Below are 22,481 nucleotides of genomic sequence, written 5' to 3' on the forward strand. Positions count from 1 at the left end.
GCCCAAGCACCTCTTCCCCCTGAGGGACCACACACGCCCACAGACATGGTACAGAATAGAGTTTATTCAGGGTAGAGGTTGGGAGTTAGAGAGGGGGAGAGAGAGAGAGAGAGAGAGAGAGAGAGAGAGAGAGAGAGAGACAGAGACAGAGACAGAGAGACAGAGACAGAGAGTAGAGAGTAGTGGAGGCCGGCCATGACCACGTGGAGAGAGGGGGGAAGGGAGGGGAGCCCAAGGGGCGGAGAGGTGAGAGTAGGATGGGAGAGAGCAGAGAGAGAGAGAGAGAGAGAGAGAGAGAGGAGGGGCAAGTAGCCCCTTTTATAGTGGGCCAGGTCTATGGGGCGGGGCATACCTGGCTGTTGCCAGGTAAGTGTGGGGTGGAGCTTAGACAGAATACTAACAACAGGGAGGGAGGTCAAGTGGGACACTTTCTACCGTGTATATCAAGCGGCATACTGGATACAGCAACCTCTCACCCCACCCTGTGTTGGAAGCAAGGGCTTCTACCAGGGTGAGGGCAATGTGCCCGCGGGCCGGCCATGCCACTCCCAGTTTCCAGGTGAGACCACAGAGGCACAGAAAGGCTGAGACCCCGAACTAACTGCTGCAGTGGCAAACCCAGGCCACGGACCTAGGTTTCTAGATTACGGGTCAGCTGCACCCCACCCCCACCCCGCCTCCTGTAATTGTGGCGCTGGAAGGCTGGTTGACTGGGGAAGCCGGTCCAGAGCAAGAGTGAGATCAAGACATGTCCAACCTCCAAAAATCTCCTCCTGATCCCTCAAGTAGGATGACTTCCTCCTTGCTCTGGGCCTGTATATCCCGGTGCAAGCAAGGTTACAACCCCCACCTCTGCCACCCTTGTGGCAGTCTTGTAGCCTTAGCCTGGAGGCCAGATTACAGGTTAAACTTCCTCGCTCGCTCCTTATAAGGACATGTCCAACAAGCTTCTGGAACTCCTCTTCATGCAAATGAAGCATTCCCAGAATGCCCCAGCCAATAATGTACACTCACCCGGAAAACCCCTACCCACTCCCCAAGGTTTATATAGCCTTTGCCCACCCCACCCTCGCCCCCTAAAGAGAGAGCTGGTTCACTGAAAAGAAGGCCGTTTCTCCCACACTCACACCGACTGAGATCCTGTCTAACGCACCAGCTTGGCAAAGCTTCATTCCTTCTCGTCCAGCCGGGTGTATAATGGTGCCCGGATATCCCGAGGGGGAAAAGCAGAGCAGGGGCGGCACTCCTCCAGTGCCGGATCTGTGAGGGGCAGTGTGCAGATGGTAAAGCCTCCTGAACACACGGTCTTCTGGAAGCCTGGTTGGTTGGCGCTGTCTGCTGAGCGAGGCCAAAAGGAGAGATAGTTTCTAGGGATGCTTCTGTCTCCCCTGGGGCCCACCCTTGCATAGATCTGTTCACTACCATGAAGCCTCCTGCTAAGACTGGGTGGGGACCCCTGCATGGCACAGCCTCCAACCCCCACTCTTTCTGGCCTCTTGTCCTTTGTACAAAGGGTCCCCCTATTAAGCTCACTCCCTCTTACCCAGACACCCCATTTGTAATCTCACATCACGACACCCAGAACAAAGAAAACCTGAAACCTCTCCCATAGCTCCTGCTTGCTTTGTCTCCTGCTGGCCCTTTCTAGAATCCTGTTCCACACTGGAACTGTGTGAGATCCAGAGCTGTGCATTTCAGAGCCTGGCACAGGCAGGTTGTAGAAGCCCTGCCCAGTTCCTTCTGAGTAGGCTGTGTGGCCAGGGCCTAGGGGCTGGGGGGCTTTCAGAGGATGAGCAGGGCCTAGGGGCTGGGGGGGGTGGCTTTCAGGGGATGCCAACCCCAGGCTTCCATCCACTATCCGTCCATACTTCCTCCTTCCCTGAACCAAATCCCTCAGTGATGTCCTGGCAGGACCGGGCATTTTTCTGTTTTCAGTGACCTGTAACCAAGGTCAGCACAGCTAATTAGCACTGGCTGTGTACTGGACCCCGGCCCCGGCCGCCACTCCATCTTCTTGCATTCTTAATTAATATGTTCAGTGACTCTTTCTCCTTTCTCTTCATGCCATTTGCCTTCCAACCTGAAGGCTCTGCCTTCCCTCTCCCTTGCTCTCCCTTTATAATGAACCCTTGCTCTGCCCTCCTCCAGACACTGTATGTGAGGCTTGGGGTTGTCTCCCTTTGCTCGCTGGGATCTGAGAGTAGCAGACACAACACCCGCACTCCCTCAAGCAGCAACATTTAGTTGGGACTGACATGTTCACCTGGGGAGGGAGAGACAGGGCTCAGGGATGCGCAGAAAGAGAGGAATGGGTGGAAGGAGAGAGAGAGAGAGAGAGAGAGAGAGAGAGAGAGAGAGAGAGAGAGAGAGAGAGAGAAAGGGAGAGAGAGAGAGAGCATTTCAGACAACACGTGGTTCGAGGAGAATCCTCCCCTGGATCACCCAGAACTTCCATAGCAAAGTCTCAAGTGAGGTTGAGATGTGGGTATTGTGTTTTGGTGGGGAACAGAAATAGCCAGGGTGCTTTGCCAAGCTCCCCACTGCAGTGGGAGACCAAGGTTCCCCTGTGCTTATGTGGTGGCCCTCTGAGTACTATGGGAGTGCCCATCTTGGGGGAAGTAGGGCACTGTTTGGAGCCCCTGTACTCCTGGGATGTGGCCATGCTGTGTGGTTGTGAGTAGCTTCCTGTAGGTGGCCTCTGGGGAGGGACTGTGACTGCAGAGTGTCTTAGTGTTCTTCAGAGCCACAGAACTTATGGAAGTTCTATATATTAAGTAAAATTATTGGAATGACTTACAGTCTGCAGTCCACCTACCCCAACCATGGGCAGCTGTGTATGGGAAGTCCAAGAATCTAGTAGTCGCTCAGGCCCAGCAGGATGGGTGTTTTGACTGGTCTTCTATATAAGCTGGAATCCTGAAGAAGTAGGTTTCAAAAGATGTGCTGGCAAGTAAGTGCAAGCAGGCAGAAAAGAAGGAAGCTTTCTTTCATCCATTGTCATTATGTAGGACTCCAGAAGGAGGTATAGCCCAGACTAAAGATGTGTACCACCTCGCCTGGACCTAAGTTGTTCTTGGAACTTGTCCCAGGCTAGCCTCAAACTCAGAGATCTGCTTGCCTCTGTCTCCTGGGAGTAAAGGTGTGAACCACTTTGCCTGGGCCTAGCATTTCATGGTGACTATGCCTCAAGATCTGGATCATAGGTCTTTCCTTCATTTCTGAATTGTAGTTCATTCCAGATAGTCAATTTGACACCTGGGAACAGCCATCACACAGAGGGTACCACGTGTAACCAATTCAGCAGAAATGGCCACTTGAGAGGAAATTTGCCAGCAGCCATCAGAATGGCTAAGTGTAGTGTTTCTGAAGAAGGCTTTGCTTTCCCTCCAGGCCACTGATGCTGTTCAACTTCAGCTCCTAATTCTGAGACTTCTTTAGTCTTTCCCCACTCTGAGAACAGGATGGTCGCTGCAGCTCCAACAATCATCTTAGTCCCAGCAAGGAAAAGCAAGTGGAGTGGGACAAGGCAATGGCTTTATCAGAGCAGCCAAAGATGTCCTAAGGCACAGTCATAGCCCAGCCAGAAGCCACGTGGTTGGAGTTAGACTGGGATAGGATTCAGCAAGCTTGCTTCCTCTAGGTTCCCACCTCATACTTCCTTCTTATTTCCGGCTTCTGGCTGGTCCTGGGACGATATAGTCTGTATGTCCATTGAGGGAAAGGATTAGGCTCTTCTGTGGAGGCCAGGTGTATAAGACAGCCATGGGGTTCCCAATTCCCCTCCATTATAGGTCGTCCTGTAAAAGCAAACACAAGGACTGAGTTGGGCTTCATGGGTAACCAAGTCCAAAGCCTGGGGCAGGCATGCCTTTGCTTTGCTCTTCCAGCTTGTGAGTTGCTCTCCATAGCACTGGGGCAGACTAGTGATAGAGAAGCAGGCCTCTGGATGTAGCCCAAGTTGGTAAAGTTCATGTCTAGCATAAATCAAGTCCTGGCTTCAATCCCCAGCACCTCATGAAACGGAACACTGGATCTGCATGTCTGTAATCTCAGTGCTTGGGAAGGCAGAGGTGGGGGGGGGGGGTCAGAAGGGAGGGGTCAGAAGTCTAAGAGCAGTGAGTTCTAGGCCAGCCTAGGATACATGAGACCTAGGAGAGAGACAGGAAATAGGCAGAGTATCTACAACTGCCCTGTCAACTGGGAAGCTGCAGCCATTGTCTGAATGCATGGAGACTTGGCCTCTCCAACTAGGGTTTAGGTTAGGTCCAACCTGGTGGAGAGTAGGTGGAAGTTTCAGGCTCATTGTTTTCTCTGCACTCCCGGAAAAGTTGACCCTGCACCAAAGACTTGAATAAGCAAAGGAGATGAGGGCATTGGAGGGAGCTTCTAGCCAAGATCACTTCCCAGGTAAGTATCCAAGGCCCAGACTCACTGGAGACCTCTGAGAGACACACAGAACATATCTCAGTGCCTTAGTGGCAGCGATAAGGCCACTTAATCTTACATGCTGTTAATTTTGAAGTATTAGCCATGTGACAACCAGGACAGCTGCTTGAGAAAGATCTGACCAGCTTGGGCAGGTGTTGGCCAATGGACAGTGAGCTAACAGTGATCGCCAGTGATATTAGATGGCTCTTCTGCAACAAGGAGAAAGGTCTATCTTCTGAGACACTACTGGACAATCTCCCTGAGAAGAATGTGGAGGAGGAGAAGGAAGAGGTTAAGAATCTCTTCAGGAAACTGGCATTCTGGCATCATCCACTCAACAGTCCTCTCACCTCCTGTCACAATATAACTAAAAGTCCCCCTACCATGACATTTCTAGATGCTCCTCAGGGGAAGCCACCTCTCCCTCCCAGCCTCCTTATCTTATCATCTTCCAGGTGAAGGAGACCAGCCACTTAAACAACAACATCCAGGAGAAACTGAGGTGGCCTTGAACTTGGGTATCTGAGCTGTTACATTTGATTGTTCAAAAAAAATAATTGGGGGACAAAGACTAATTCATTCCTTTTTAAAAAGATTCATTCATTCATTCATTCATTCATTCATTCATTCAATGTAAGTACACTGTAGCTGTCTTCAGACACACTAGTAGAGGGTGTCAGATCGCATTACGGATGGTTGGGAGCCACCATGTGGCTGCTGGGATGAGAACTCAGGACCTTCGGAAGAACAGCCAGTGTTCTTAACCGAGGAGCCATCTCACTAGCCTGACTAATTCATTCTTTACTAAACTTGACTTGAATGTCCTCTCTGAGCTCAAGACCCTGATGTCTTCTGACTATAATCCAATATGGGGACCTGTTGTGGCCTGGCCTGGCCACACATATTCAGGCCCCTTGTGCTGAGAAGATGTGCTGCTTGCTGTTACTGTAGGGTTGCTCTAGATGACTGGGCATCGATGAAATGTCACTCTCTAACACCGTGTCTCAGAGATGCCCTTTCTCCCGCTGCTGAGGCCTCGCAGCTGCAGTGATGGTGGTGCACAGCCCTAGGTACCAAATGAACACGGCTCTCCTGGGAGGCTGCCCAGCGGCCTCATGCCGGCTGGTGCCTGCACCCAATCCATCTGCTGCCTGCCCAGGCACCTGCAGCTGGGCTCTAGCTGCTCCTCACCTTCACAGCCCCCAGTTCCTCTCTGATTGGCTGCCAGTGCAGACCTGGCACCAATTCCTGGCACTGGGCAGCACATGCAAGCCATGCCAACCTTAGACATGATGGAGTATCCCTGTTTGCCCAATGTGCCTGGTTATCAGAAGCACCTCCAGCCAGAATTCACCTGGCTGCCCTGGCACTCCACGAGGGCTGGGACCAGATGGCAAATTATCGGGGCTGATTTACAGGACAGCTAATTTGGCAGACGAGGCTGTGTGGGTGCCAATGGACATTGAGGGACGAGACTGCAGAAGGAGGGGCAGAGGAGGGATGGATGCTCAAGAAGAGAAAGTAGAATGGGCAAGCTCGGAGCCTTGAGGGAAAAGAGGTGGAGAATAGAGGCTAGGAAAAGAAAGGGAGGAAAGTGTGGAGCCCATGTTTATGGAGCCTAGATCAAAGCATAAACAGTCCCACAGGGTAATTTGCTTTAGAGCGTGGCAGTGTCCAATATGGTGGCCACATGTGGCATTTTATATTAACATTGATTATAATTAGCTGTAATGAAAACCTCAGTCCCCTGGTCACACACCAGCTGCATTTGAAGTGATGAGAAGTCACGTGTTGTTACTGCAGCGGACTACACTGAGGAGGACAGGAGAGGATTCTATAGTCCCAGAAAGTGGTAATGGAGCACTCGGGAGAAACTCGCAAAGTCTGAAATCATGCAGGGTCAAATATATTATAAAATAAAAGAATATAATATAATGCATTAAAATGTAAATCCCCAAAGGCTAAAAATTCTTTGGAAGATAATTATTGATTTTTTAAAATAGGATTTTAGCAGGAAGCGTGTTGATGTGATTGAACACTTTCTGGGCCATTCCTCAGAATGACATGAACAAATGTCACCATCCTTGCATTCACGAATAATAGTCACGATGGAGTCACAGTGGAGAGCAGGCATGTTATGTTCTTGGAAAATAAAGCCGAAGAGACTTTGTTTTTCTTGGAAGTGGCCCCAAAGATTACCCCTTGCTCCTATGCTGGTTAATCTTGTTGTTCACACACTTGGGAAGACGGGACCTCAGGTGAAGAACTGCCTTTGTTGGATTGGCTGTGGTCATATCTGCGGAACATTTCCTTGATTGCCAATTGATGAAGGGGGGCTCAGCCCACCGTGGGCAGTAACATCCCCAGGCAGGTGGAGTTACAAGCCAGTTTGCTGTGGTCAGCTGCTGTCTCCACCTCAGTTCCTGCCTCTCGAGGTTTCTGCCTAGAGTTCCCACCTTGTTTTCCCTTAATGGGGGACTTGAACATGTAAGACAGAATAAACTCTTTCCTCCCCAAGTCGGTTTTGGTCAATGTTTTATCCCAACGAGAAATAGCAAGCAACATTGATTCGCAGATGATGAGAAGAAGACATGAGGTTGGGAAGAGAAAATGGTGGAGGGTTTTGGGAGGATTCGGAGGGTGTGGTGGTCATTGTTTTCAAAATAAATTGTATACATATATGAAGTTCACAAAGGAAGGAAGGAAGAAACAAACAAACAAAGAGAACAGTAGAAAGAAACAGAGAATATGAGAAAGGAAGAAATAAAGAAAAAAGAAAGAAAGAAACAAACAAGTACAAAAGTAAATGGTTAAGGCTCAGAACTAGGCACACAGCTTTAGCTGTGGTTACCTGGGGTGCCATATGAACACTTCTGACCATAGTCAGATACCACTTCCATGTACAGTGACCCCAAGAACTGAGATCATGAGAAATTTCATGACTCGTAAAATGTATGGAAAAAGAAATACCTCTCTTGATTAGGAGAGGGACACAGAAGACTCTAGAAGCTCATACAACTTACAAGGTTCAGGAAATTCCAAACGTTGGAAGATTCAGAAGGTCCCTCCCTAAGGATATAGAAATAGAAAATAGTTGTTGGGGAGAGGAGACTCTTCGGTGGACCTGCCTACGAGTTGGGAGGGAAGGTCCAGGGATGCAGCTTTCAAGGAGTGTCACTCAGGCTGCAGTGGACTCAGCTGCAGTCACTCACACTCCTGTACGTAACCCCGACAAGTTATTGATGCACCAAGTAGACTTGGGCAGATCATTTGTTTGGTCTGTCATCAGTTTACTGTCTGTGATGATTAGACATTTATTTATGTCTTTTTGAAAAAAGTCATGAAGTAGCCGCAATTTGTCAAGGAAAGTGTCAATGTGTTACATTCATTCACAGAGTCAACCTGATGATGCACGTTTGCAAAATCCTGCTTGAAAAAAATGCATAAAATGAATCAGGACTCTAGAAATCTCTCTATAATTTATTAGAAACATTAGAAGTGTCCCAAGAATGATATCTGTAACAGATGAGATGGTAAAATGCAATTTTGGGGGTTTAAAATAGTGTAAAGAAAGACTACAAATAAAGAAAACTCGAGAAAGAAAGAAAGTTCAAACTAAAAGGTAAATTGGATATGCGTGAAAGTTGCCTAGTTGCCTGTGTGGGCCTTTAGGAGCTGGCTGGCTGGCAGTAACCTCGGCTCTGAGGCTTGAGTTGTGGTGAACACAATGGTTGAAGGACATGGCTCTCATTGGAGAATGTGGCCCATAATGGGTCAGTCTCATGTTCTTCCAAGGAGGTGGCTCCTCACCCCCTGCTAGTCATTGTCTTTACAAAACAGCCTGCTCCTGCCCCCTCCCCCCCATAATAATCCTCTGCTGGATTTTTAGATATTTTGATATAACTACCATGATGTCCCTCTCCCTCAAATGTCTGGCTGACACATGGTAGTTTCTGCTCCAAATCCCACTTCCTACTCCTCTCTGGGGTAGCTTTTCTGTTGGGCTGATAGTTTTTGCAACAGAAATTGTGATTTTAGGGATTTGAGGTTGTCAGGATTTCAATGTTTAAGATTTTAATCTTTTGGGCTGGAACGATGGCTCAGAGGTTAAGAGCACTGACTGCTCTTCCAGAGGTCCTGAGTTCAATTCCCAGCAACCACGTGGTGGCTCACAACCATCTGTAATTGGATCTGATGCCCTCTTCTGGTGTGTCTGAAGACAGCTACAGTGTACTCATATAAATAAAAACAAATCTTTAAAAAAAAAGATTTCAATCTTTTAGAATTGTAATATGGGGGGATTTTAGCTTCAGAAATTTATTTTCTATTTTATTCTAAAATGTATTAAGATTTAAAAGACATATTTCTGTATTTGTTTGTTTATTTGTGAGAGATAAATAAGGGAGAGAAAGAAGGAGGCAGTTGGGGTGGGGAGCCCTTGCTCAGCAGCTGACAGCACTGGCTAATTTTACAGAGGACCAGGGTTTGGTTCCCAGCACCCACGTGCAGTGCCTCACAACCTTCTGTTACTCCAGCTCTAGGGAATCTGACACCCTCTTCTGACTTCTGTGGGCACTGCATGTACATCATGCACTAACAGACCTGCAGGTATTCAAACACACACACACACACACACACACACACACACACACACGTCTTTAAGTTGCATGATAAATAATCATTTACTACTACAGATGGATCCTCAGGTTTGACCTCACTGAACTGGCAGCTGTGCGGCGCCATCCAAGCTCCTGGCATTTTTTGGGATCTCACCTGATAAACGTGGCCATGGCTGTGGCCACGGTGAGGGCAGGTCGCCACTGAAGCTGTCTGATGTCGGTCATGTGGACCAGTTCCATTGCCGATGGATTCAATGCAGGTGGCCCTGGTCCCCCTCCTTCACCAGCTTTTCCCAGCTAAGAACCTCAACCCCACACTCCAGTTTACAGCGCAGACACAGAAAGTTCCTGCCTGTGACTGCAGACAGTCATTGGTGGCCCAGTCACTTTAAGAAATGGGTTTGGGTTTAGTGTCAGGATGAGCCCCCCACGCCCTCTGCGTCAGGGTTAGAGCCACTATTCCACTTGATGCTGTTGATGCTGGTCCTGGACCTGTGTGTGTGTGTGTGTGTGTGTGTGTGTGTGTGTCTTTCTCTATGCCTCTCTCTGTGTGTCTCTGTCTCTGTCTCTCTGTCTCTGTCTCTCTCTGTCTCTCTGTCTCTGTCTCTCTGTCTCTCTCTCTCTGTCTCTCTCTCTCTCTCTCTCATATAGTATGCCCATGCATGCAGGTACAGAGGCCACAGGAAGACATCAGGTGTCCTGCTCTGTCATTCTGGGACTCATTCCCTTAATACAAGGCTTCTCTCTGAGCCTGGAGCTAGGCTGTCAGTCAGAAAACCCCATCAATCCTCTGCAGCACTGGGTTACAGGCATGCATGTGATTACATGGGTTCTGGGAATTCAAACACAGGTCCTCATGCTTGCTGAACTGGTGCTTTGACTCTCTGAGCTGTTCCCCCCCCCCCCCGGGGCCTTGGAACATCAGGTGTGTGTGTGTGTGTGTGTGTGTTTAAATAATGGAAACTTTATGAGAAGAGGGACTTCATTCTATTCACTGGTGTATTCTCCCAGCATGCCTAGCACATAGTAGGTGCTCAATAAACAGTTGTCAAATGGAGGAATCAATGAATGATCCTTCTACTGTTCCAACCCGGAAGTCTCAGCCCTTGTAAATTCATATATGCCTCTCCTACAAACCCAGCCTTGCCCTCCAATATTCAGACTAATCTTCAAACTCCTAGGAGACTTAAATTGTGGGTGTCACACTTAGGGATTCCCCAGTCTTTACAGTGGTCCTTTTTCAAGTCCTGTATCAGTTTTCAACTCTGGGGCCATTGCCAGCAGCTGAGTCCCCCACCTAAACCACAGTGTCTGCTGTGTCTCAGCCTCTCACTAGGAGCCGGGCTGAGCCGGGCTGGGGTGAGGGGTTCCCATGCATTGCTCTCAGTGCTCCGAACCCAGAGCGTGGGTGTTCGTGACCCCCGCTTCTCAGATGGCACAGAAGCTAACAGTTCTGCACACGTGATTTGCCCACCACAGGGTTTCCAGAGCGTAACAAAGGAAAATGCCCATGGAAGTTGCGTGCAGTGTGCACTCAGAATCCTCTGCAGTGTTGGGGATGCGCTGGAGAGACCGGCAGAACTAGGAATCAATGACCAGACATCAACAAGCCCCAGGCCAGTGAGAAACCCTGTCCCAAGCCATAAAGTAGACACCGTCTGAGGAAAAACATCCAGGGTTGACCTCTGGTCACCATATGCATTCATATACGTGTATTTGCACACATGCACGCACGCACGCACACACACACACTCTCGCACACAGAGACAGACGGACAGACAGACAGAAAGAGCAGGGTCAGGACAGAGGGAGAGTAGGAAAGTACACATGAAACCAGGTTTGCACTATAAGAAATTTTGGAAAATATTGAGTTTGACAAAAGAGGGTTCTTCACAGCAGCAAGGGTGGAATATCATCTCTGAGGCTCTGACCTTGGAAGCACGTGTTTAAATGGAACAGAAATGCCTGCAGACCCCAAAACACTGAAGGACAGTCTCAGCCAGGCTGGGCAGAGATGCCCTGGGTCAGGGCGGATGAGTGCCAAGTGTCAGGAAATCTCGGAGGGAACGCATTTATCTTCACAACACCTGCATTCTCACCCTCAGATGGGGAAACTGAGGCTCAGAGAACCATGGTCATTTTTCTCAATGCCACCCTCAGGTAATTGAAGCAAACTGAATTTGACTCTCTCTCAGTGAGGGTAAAGGAGCTTTTGTGGAGACCTGGAGGCGGGCACCTGGAGCACCTGGAGGCGGGCACCTGGAGCACCTGGAGGCGGGCACCTGGAGCACCTGGAGCTCCTGAGAGGAGCTAGGTTGGAGGAGGGCGCAGGGCCGGACTGGGGCTGGGATGAAAGCCCAGGCGCCCCCAGGCACATGCCCCGGCTTCCCAGCACAGCACAACACTCTGCCCTCCTGTTCGCATTCCCGGTTGCTCCTGCAGTTTTAATTAAATGCTGTGTAGAGAGGCTTCGTGAAGGGAAAACAGTTGCTATTTCTAAGTGGCCTCAGACTCCTCTCTGTTTTACTGCTGGAACTCCAAGGCAGGAGATTTAATGGGGGTTGGACTACTTACCAGTGCTTTCTGAGCACAGCAGGACCTGCAGGCCAGACGGAAAGGCCGTTAGCCCCGCCCCACACTGCCTTGTGTTTACCAAGGAGACCTACCAGACCAGACCGGGTCCCCTCACCTCCTGAGCTCCCACTCCAGACAGTTCTCTGCTTGCCTGAGGGCTGCTGGTGCCTGGACCCACACTGACAGGACAGAGATAGGTTTGGAGAGGGGAGATAGATGGTTTGCCTCAGTATTCATTATGGGAAGGTGGCCTCACTCCTGGACACTGACAAACACCATTGGACAATGTGGTTCTTATTAGGTCTCTGGTCTTTTCCTGAGAACCACCTAACAGAGTATTAGCTTCTCGTCTCCCAGTGATATGAGACAGGCACTGTGCTTGTTTCCCGCCTGTGGAATCCTCACACCCTCCCTTCAGGGACTATTGTTATTGTTATAGATGAGACAGCTGAGACAAAGAAAGGAGTTTTTTTTAAGACTTAGTTTTATCTGTGTGAATGTGTGTGTGTGTGTGTGTGTGTGTGTGTGTGTGTGTGTATGTCGGGGGTTGCTGGTGGTGGTATATGTACAAGCGACAGCAGCTGAGATGTTCAGAAGATGGGTGAGGTCCCTGGAAGTGAAATTACAAGAAGTTGGGAGCATTCACATGGGTTCTGGGGAAAAAATTCAGGTCCTTTGCAAGAGTAACAAGTGCTCTTAACTGCTGATTTCAGCTCCAGGGGGGTCTTAAAAAGGACTTTATAAAGGGGGATCTTATAAAAGACTAGTCCTTGAAGCCACGGCTCCAAATGCAGGCAGTGGGTTCCAGAATCTTCGTCGACAATGTCACATTTGATCACCTGTAGGCTTCCTGTCTGTCACCTGACTGTAGACTGGCCTCACATGCAGGCCTCTGTGTGGAGCACGTGGACAGTGACACCAGAGGAACTGACATCAAACTGGAGAGGCGAACCATGGTCAAACCCCAGAAATCTCAACCTTTGAAACTTGAATTTCATCCTGAACCAGGCAGGAGTGGGATTTTGCCATCCCTGTCATGGGGCACCTAACCCGGCCAGCAGTGACCATCAACCTATCACAAGAAGTCAGTCATGGAGCCCCGTATCTGGAATTCTTCCCCCATGAAAATAGAGCATCTCGAGCATCTTAGCCTCAGCCAATAAGAAGGCATTCACCCCCAACATCCCATCCCACTCTCCAGGGTTCACGCAGTCCTTGTGGTTGTCAGAGAGTGGCTGTTTTCACTGAGCTTGGGGGAAGACCCTCTCCCCCATGCACTCATCTTTGGATCTTTGGATCTGCCTGGCTGGCCATGTTCCTGTAGCTCACAGAGGCTTGCATTAGACCACTGGGCCAACATTGCCACTGTAGCCTCGGACACAGCTACATGACCCTGTGCTGGCTGCTGGCTGCCCAAACCCCTTTACGCTTTTATACATAGCTGTAACACTACTGTGTCATTCCCAGACAGTCTGCAGTTCTGCGGACCCCATTTGTCAGGTCTCCCCTTAACCCCTCCCAGCCTGGCAAACAGCAGCTCTGGGGGAAGAAGCTGACCCCACCTATTCCAGACCTCTCCCAGTCCTCTCCCAGTCCTATAATGGCAGCAACCAGACACCCTGAGAGGAGAGGTGGAACCCTGATTCTAGATTTGCCTCACCTATGGGGCAGATGGTCTCTTCACAGATGGCACAATGATGTTAGTAGAACCTTCTCATCCTCCATTCCTGGGCTCTAGAGAGATTTTGTAACTGTCTGTGCCAACAGAATACAGTTGAAGTTCTACTTCTTAAGTGAGATAAGTAAAGTCTCTGGCACTTATACCATTACTTTCAGAAACTTAAGTTACCAAAGAAGCCCAAACAAGACCCACATCTAGCTAAGAGGCTCCTGGCCTGTTGCTAAGCCACTTTGAAATGCTAAGCCACTTTGAAATGTACCTCACCGGAAAAGCACCAAGGGGAGTCTCTCACTGGTGCCAAGCAGAGGTAAAGCAAGCCATCACCCTCAATTACAAAATATATATATATTTAAAGATTTATTCATTTTATGTAAGTACACTGTAGCTGTCCTCAGACACACTAGAAGAGGGCGTCAGATCTCTTTAAGGATGGTTGTGAGTCACCATGTGGGTGCTGGGACCTGAACTCATAACCTTTGGAAGAGCAGTCGGTGCTCTTACCCACTGAGCCATCTCCACAGCCCCTACAAAATATTTTTAATTTTAATTATGTATATGTCTGTGTGTGCGCGCCTCTCTGTGAGTTTCTGTGTGTGAGTGCAGGTGCCCATGGACATCAAAAAGGTGTTGGATCTCCTGGAGATGAAGTTACAGGCCATGGACACAGGTTCTAGTGTTTTCTCTCCAGGACCAGTGTGCTTTTGTAACAGCCTGACCACCTCTCCAGCCTTAAGATGCAGAGTTTTGATCAAAATAAATCACTAGAGTTTCAAGCCCCAAAGTTCTTGGATGGCTTATTACGTCGTGTCAGATACTCAAGCAAACACCCGTAATGTGTTCCTTTGAAGATGTTTTGTTATTCTGGGTTCCCTTTGCAAGTGTAGCTTGTTTTATGACTGGGCTCTGTGTGCCAGGTCAGATCTTCTCCAACATCTCTGTTCTCAGGATTCCTGCCCTTCCTGATATAGAAAATAGAACGACTCTCAGACCATGAGTGGGCTGAGCGCCACCCACCTGCCCCTGGGATCTTACTGTGGCCTCCCCTCAGTCCCCTGCTCCTTGTGATCACCATTAAAGAATTCAAAGTAGACACCACAGACATTGTGTAGAAGGCAGGTTGGCAGAGTTTATTACTAGGTGAAGTTGGCACTTGCAAGAGGGGTGCCTCCGTTCATTGTGGAGGAACCGCTCCTGAGGTGTGAACAGGCAGAGACGAGTGTGACAGCTGAATCTACTGAAAGGCATGCTTCTATGGTCCTAAGAGAGGGGCTACTTGAGCAGGTCATCTAAAGTGGGAAGATCCACCTTAAATGTGGGCAGCATCCAGTGATAGCCAAGAAGGGAGCTTGGCTCTCTGCTTCCTTGACTTCACCCTTGCTGCATTGTTAATTTTCAGATTTCTGACACTGCGGTGTTACTGGCTGACAACAGCACCCAGCTTTGGGATTCCACTGCGGGCTGAAGACCAGCCGCCTGCTAAGAATCCTCCATGCCTTCAGCACCAGGTTGGTACTGCTGAGCCATCCAACTTCACTGACTGAGCAACTACTGGGCTCTGGTCCTCGCTGGTCTGAGATAGCTGTTGTCAGACTATCTACACAGCATGATGTAAGCCAATCTAACAAATCCCACTTTCATATATATTAATTCTATTGGTTCTGTCTTCTGGAGAATCTTAACACAGGGAGACCATGGTGTCAACCTATACCTTTAAGTAGGCTCTATGTAATTCCTTAAAGTCTCTAGATTAAATGGCTTTCCTGAGGGAAGTTTCCTATCCAGGTGACAGGCCTGTTTAGAATGAACTCATATGCAATAGTGAGGGTCTTGGTAAATTTTTATTATCAACTTAACACAACCTAGAGACACCTAGGAAGAGGGACCTCAGTTGAAAAATTACCTTGATCAAATTACCCATGGCCTTGTCTGTGATTACTTGATTGATGATTAATGTGGGAGGACCCAGCCCACTGTGGGCGGCTCTGTTCCTAGGTAGGTAGGTAGGCCTGAGAGCGAGCTACTAAGCAGCACTCTCTCTGGCTTCTGCTTCAGTTCCTGTCCTAATTTCCCTCAGTGACAAACTGTGACCTGGGAATATCAGCCAAACAATTTGATGATTCAGTGTTTTTTAAGGTTTGTGATTTCTTATAATACTTATCCCTGGTGTCTTCTCTCCTCGTGGGTCTGAGAATTATAATCGAGAGCTTGCTCTCTGTCACCTATGTCTCCCATGGATCTGGTTTAATGTGTGTTTGCTTCTGTCAGGCTGCTCTAGTTCCTCTAAACATGGGCTTAACGTGAACCATGAATCTGCAAGGACTGGCTGCCTTATTTGGCTCATTTCTGGCTCTCGGTGCCTGTTTCTGTGTTTTCTGCCATCCTAGGTACTTGGAGGAACATTTGCTCCAAGTCCGATACTGGTTCCCATACCTTGGGAGGCAAATGTTCACAGCATTTACTTGAATCACTTTTCCTCAAGTACTTGCTTTCTTACCAGAAGTACAAGGCAGCCTCAGGACCTGAAGAGGAAAAGAGATTCCTGGAAATGCAGGAGCAAAGATGAAAGAGAAGGTGGAAGCTGGGGTCGGCTAAGAGGTAAGTCCCGTCTCGCTCACAAATATCTCATTGGTCAAAGGCAGAGCTGAACGAAAGATCACCCGCCTCATCCGGCTGTGAACACGGAGCAAGGTTACAGGGTAAAGGGCGGGAACAGAGTGGGGTAAGGACTTGAGTTTGAGGATGCATTTGCCACAGCCTGTGCACCGGGTCCCTTACTGAGAGAGGTACCCCAGGCTACTAGTTGAATGGCCCCTCAGGATGTTTAGACTGGAAAATGGAGAGACCCCCTTCCCTCCTTGCTCAGTCCTGTGTGGGCTTTAGCTGCAGAGTATTTCTGAGGTGTCCTCTCATCACCACCCCTCCCCTGGTGAAAACTGGTTGCAGAGGGCTCAGTCAGCAAAGTTCTTGACTCACACGCCTGAGGATCTGAGCTTGCACCTCCAGCACCCATTTAGAAAGTTGAGCGCAGTGATGCATGTTTGCAGTCCCAGAGATGGTGAGATGGAGGACTGGATGGCAGGAGTCCCAGATGCGTGTGAACCAGCTAGCCTGGCCTGTTAGGTAAAGTTCACGGCTGCTGAAAGACACCGTCTCAAATAAGGTGAAAAGAGGCATGGAACAGACGTCTGAAGCTCTCCTTCATCCCCCACGCATGCGCCATGCACGCATGCACTGACACCTATCCATGTATCCACGCACCCAAACTCTCACAGAACCGCCTGGGACACAGCACTGATGTCTAGAGACCACCTAAGAAGGGCATCACCCAGATGGTGCCAAGCCTGCAGTCAGCAAGCTCCCCTGGACAGCCAGCTGTCGGGTATCTGGGCACGCTGCTGAAGTTCAGCTGACTAAAGAATTCAGCACGGTTTCTCTTTTGCATTAGCAGAGGCCATGTTAAATAGATGACTATAGAGTTTCTATCCACTCTCTTGTCAATACATAAATCATAAGAAAGCATAAATCAGAGTCCCGCAGTTGAGGGACTGTTCAGCCACGCTACAAAAGCTCAAGGTTAAGGGCCAGGCTGTCCACTTGCCGTCCGCGTTCAGCTGCACACACACAGGCTGGGTGCACCTTGACTCTGCAAGCATGAAAACTAGCAGTGCAAAGAACAGGCCTAGGTCACGAGTAGCCAGAGGAAGAAGGGAAGACCTGAAGGCCTGTCTTTCAGACCCCTCTGGAGGGTCCATTTGTCAGGCCTGTCACAGGATCAGGGATAGAAATCTGACTCAGAGTACTGTAAACACAGGGAGAGATTACAACAAATGCTGCTCTTCCGAGTGTGGATCTGAAATGTACCCCAGAGACTCCTGCATCCGCCTGCATGATGCCTGCATTGGCAAGTTTCAGGGGTGGGCATAGGAAGTGGAGGTGGGTCACTGCGGATCCCTTGGTGACTGGAGAGATGACCACAAGCAGACACCCAGCCAGTAGGAGACCTGTCTGAGAAGAGTGGAGAGGATGGAATACGTACTGTGAATACGGCTCTCACGTCCAGCCCAGCCAGTGGGCCCTTCTGCTATGCTGGTGATGGTCTCGAGTCTCTGAGACTATTCTCCAAAATGGTACCTGATCCTCAGAGATCTGAGAGTATGAACTGTCTGGACACGAGAGAGATCTTTATGCAATGCCTCTACCTAGTTGTACAATTCAACTGGGCCTCGTTCAAAGGAAGCAGCGGATGGCAGCAGGGGCCTGGGATCCCCTCAGAAAAGCTATGCAGAATGAGGATGTCTACATCCTGAAAGTTTCTGTTTTATCATGTGGGGGAAGAAATGGGTGTAGAGGGGAATCTTATGGGAAAGTGGGGGACAAAAGCGGGCAGGTTGGAGCAGTCAAGGATACCACAAGACCCACAGAGTCAACTAACCTGGGACCATGGGGGCTCACAGAGCCTGGGTCACCAGCCAGAGGACACACAGGAGCTGGACCTAGACCCTCTACACATCTGTAGCAAATTTGCAGCTTGGTGTTCACGTGGGTCGCATAACAAGAGGGTCAGGGGCTGTCTCAGTCTCTGCTCCTGGCCATTGCATCCCCTGCCCCTACTTAGATGCCCCAGGGTAGGGTGGTACCCAAGGCGACTCCCCATCTCTAAGAAGAAGGGGAGGGGACCATAGGGGAGGTAGAAGGAGTAGAACTGGGAGGAGAAGAGGGAGGGGGTTGTGAGCGGGACATAAAGTGAATTAAGAAAAAGGAGAAATGGGGGGGGGCAGCTGATTCTGAGGCTGGAGAGATGGCTCATCTGGTAAAGCACTTGCCTCACAAGCACAAGGACCGATCCAATAAGCAGAACACAGGGGGAAAGGCAGATGTGGCAGCAGATGGCTGTCATCTCACTGCTGGGGAGGCAGAGTCAGTATGTTCACTAGACAGACAGCCTAGCCCTGTTGGGTGCGATCCAGGCTAGTGAGGGAGAATCTGCCACAAAAACAAAAACAAAAACAAAAACAAAAACAAAAAAACCCGCATCCATTGGGCATCACATTCCAAATGAATGGTATCACACACACACACACACACACACACACACACACACACACACACACACATTCCTAATCAATGGCATCACAGACAGACAGACAGACAGACAGACACACACACACACACACACACACATTCCTAATCAATGGCATCACAGACAGACAGACAGACAGACAGACTCACACACACACACACATTCCAGTGCTAAAGTGGGTGCTGCCACAGTAAGGTGCTGTGCCCCCCTCCAGTGACCCACAACCTCCTCAGGCCCACAAGTTTTCCTAACCAGGGTTCAGCAGAGTCACACCCAGTACCTCTGCCATTTCGTGTCCGGTGTGTTCCCCATGTGTGTGCACTTGGAGAAGCAAAGCTATCTCTAAGCTTCTGCTCAGCCAGCACCTTGTGGTTCACAGCTGGATCTCAACTCCAAGACAGATATTTAGCCAGGTGTGAGAAGTCTCTTGGGACAGAGAAAGATTGATCAGTGAGTGTCAGAAGGTTTAGGGGGGGACTCTGCCTGGGTACTCAAAGTGTTCCCAGGGGAGCAGCACTGAAGCTGGGTATCAGAGTTGAGTCAAGGTACACCAGGCAGAGAGTGCATGGGTGCAGCTCAGAAGCATGGGGTAGTCGTGGCAATGAGGGACCTGTGGGTCAGGCTGAGCAGTTTGGCTTTATCTAGGGTGGCATCCTCAGTGAGAGTGATACACTGTTCCTAGGCTCTCGGCCCTCCCAGGATTGGAGCAGTAGGAAGCTGAGCACCCAGATCCCACTCCTTGGAGTCTGGCTTCCCGTCAGTGGCTGGAGCCTTGTACATCAACCCGCAAGGCCCAGATGGGCTTAATGTGAGTTTAGCCCTTTAGTGGTAACACATTCTTGCAAGTATTTCTGGAACCTTCTGTGCAGTGTCCTCTGAACATAGGATATGATTTGTTTCTACAGGAGAGGGAGACTGGGAAAACCAGGCTGAGGGATGGGAGCTGTCTGTGTAGAGAGGAGGTTGGAAGGAGTGAGGGGAAGCAGGGCCAGAGTTCACCTCTGGGCCTGAGTCCAAAGTGAGGTGGGTGTGTGATTGACATAGGAGCGTGGCCATCTGGAGACCAAGCAGGGGGTCGGCACATCTCCAGGATGGGAGACACCATTTCTCTTTATATTTATTTCTGAAGCTAATTTAAGCTTCCTGTATTATGTTTGCAGGCATTGATGCCTGGTAGGGCTTCCTCTTCATGAGGAAGGGATGAAAGCACTTGGAGACACAGCTCCCTTGGGAGAGTGATTGTCTAACATGCTAGAAGCCCTGTGTTCCATCTCCAACACCACATACACTGAGCCTGGTTGTTTGTATACCTGCTTATCTTCCTGGTACTGGGGAACCAGGGGCTTGAAGGTCAGAAGTCCAAGTGTGTCCTCATCTATGTAGGGAGTTTGAGGGCAGCCTGGGCTGCATGAGATCCTGTCCCTAAAACAAACAAGTAAATGAACAAACAAACAAACGAATGAATGAATGAATGAATGAATGAATGACACTGCCCTTGTGTTCTAAATGTTGACTGCAGTTCCCTAGACAGCCAGAAGCAGCAGGCATCTGTGATCTTAGTCCTACTGGATTGAACCACAAGGGGGCAGTTTTCCAAACAGGGGCCTGGGCTTTGGGAAGGATAAAGCACCCTAGGGAACCAGCAAGAGAGGACTGAGTAGGATGGGATGAAGAGGTAGAGGGGTTAGAGGGGTGTTGGGGTGGCAGGATGGTGGGATGGCAGGGTGGTGGGATGGCAGGGTGGTGGGATGGCAGGTGGGTGGGATGGCAGGGTGGTGGGATGGCAGGTGGGTGGTGGTGGCAGGGTTTCCAGAGGGGAATGGGAAAGAAGTGAGCACTGTTCATTTTCATCTTTTCTTTCCATCAGAGCTGTTTTAAAACTGCTCCAACCTGCCCAACATAACTTTATTGGGATTTTTATTTTCTTTGCAGAGTAGCAGCGTTCCTGGAGCCAGCCGAGTGAATGGTGGCAGCTGCAATGGGTAGGGGATGGTGGGGCAGGTGGCCTTGGGGACAGAGGTGAAAGAGCCAGGCCTTGCTATGCTTTTCTGTTGGTGTCCTTCCCCTTCCCAAGAGGGCTCCTCTGGAAGGTGCGAGTGAGTGACTAAGTGGACAATGACTCTCTTGAGGCCTTAACATGCAAGAATGTAAGGTCCAGCAACTAGTGACCTGTGAAGGAAAAAAACTACTAGTTTATATTAATAAAGTTCCACAAGTTGCAACTGGTGACTCATTGGGTGGGGGAAATGGGGGTGAGAATGGGTCAGAGCCAGAACTGGGTCCCAGGTGGGCTAGGGATAGATAACTCTTTTTGTGGCTGCATGCATTCATGCATGGGAGTGGCTGCATGTATTCTTGCATGGGAGTGGCTGCATGTATTCTTGCATGGGAGTGGCTGCATGTATTCTTGCATGGGAGTGGCTGCATGTGCTTGTGGGTCTGCATGCACCTGGTGCCCATGGGTCAACATTTTTTGAGACAGAAGTTTTCACTGGCCTGCAGCTCTCTGATTGGCTAGACTTACTGGCCAATACGCTCCAGGGATCCTAATGCCCCCACCCATTGCCCTCCAAGCCCTGAGGTCACAGGCACCAATCATTGTACTCAGTTACTTTTACATGGGTGTCGTGGATTATACTCAGGTCTTCACACTTGCTAAGTGAGCATGTTGCTGACAGAGCCATCTCCTCACACCCTGCAAGTTCCCAGGTATGACTGAAGCAAGTGGGGGGTCTTCCATTTTGGACCAAGGCATCTATATTCCCATCTCTCTTCCCCAAATGTCTGCACATGCGCATGTATAAATGCCCCCAGGCGTACACCGTATAGTGCATACCCTCACCCTGGAGACTCCCTCCTGCCACCCTCGGCTCTTCTCTCAACAGACAGAGCTGCACCCAGCGACCCTGACTTGCCTTCAGTCTTACAAACAAATGAGCTCAGCTTTGACACCATTGCCAGGGCAAATCCGTCCCAATTCCCGTCTGATTTGCAGAGGAAATGGGCTCATTCATTATGGATGGCAAGCACTTGGCTGTATCCCCCTGAGGATTAGAAGAACCATTTTCAGGGACACTTTTCTTAAACAAAGGTCAGGCCTGCAGGAGAAAGGCTAAGATGTCTCCCGTTCTTCAACCTCAACATCCTAGCTTATATCATTTGGTTGACCGCAGGGACAAGCTCAGAGCCTGTGGGCATCCTCCCTTGGGTAGATCTGCTTCAGCCATGCCTTCTTGGTTGCTAGGGAGAAGGACAAAGTAACTAAGGGTGCAGAGGCTTTGATTCTCCAGATCCGTGAGCACAGCTTTGGGGTTTCAATCAACTCTCTGATCACTCTCCCTGTTCAACAACTTACAACCTGTGTGCTCTTGGGACTTAGTTCAATGTGCAAATTTATATGGGAAAGATTCACTCTATAAAACATGTACAGGATGAGGACTGTGCTCCTTGGAGACAGACCTGACTTTTCAGTTATTTAAGGCATTTTATTTATTTATTTGTGTGTACACACACATGCATAAATGTGAGGGTGTGTGTTTGTGTGTGTGTGTACTTTTACAGGTTGCATGTGCCAAGGTATGCCTGGGCTATGGGGGTTGTTGGTTCTTCTACTATGTGAGTCCTGGGCATCACACTGAGGTCATCAGGCTTACCTACAAATTTGTCTACACAGCGAGCTTTTTCACTGGTTCACTTTGCAATTCTTCCCACTCCCGTATTGTCAGGGATTGTGGTTCTGTGTCTCTTCTTCACCGTTGGGTGTCAGAACCCCAGTCAGAGGGGCAAAACATGGAGGCAAGAGGCTGTGCTCCTTTCTCCCCATCGGGATGCACACACCACTCAGAGGAGTCGAAAGATAGGGGTCTCAGCCCATGATTCTCCAGGTGAGAAGCAGTGCGGGCTGGGACAGACTCTGTGGTTCTCAATCTCCTGTGCACCCAGATGTTTCTGGAAACTGGGCAGGCCTGAGATGAGGGCTGGGTATGGATCTGGCTTAGCTCAGAGTGAGTGCCAGGAGTGAGGGCGGGAGGCTTCTGTGGGAGACTTAGATGTGGTTCCATATGACATGAGAGAGATGAGAGAGACGGTCCTTGCTTGT

This window comes from Apodemus sylvaticus, chromosome 9 (assembly GCF_947179515.1).
Source record: "Apodemus sylvaticus chromosome 9, mApoSyl1.1, whole genome shotgun sequence".
Taxonomy (NCBI): Eukaryota; Metazoa; Chordata; class Mammalia; order Rodentia; family Muridae; genus Apodemus; species Apodemus sylvaticus.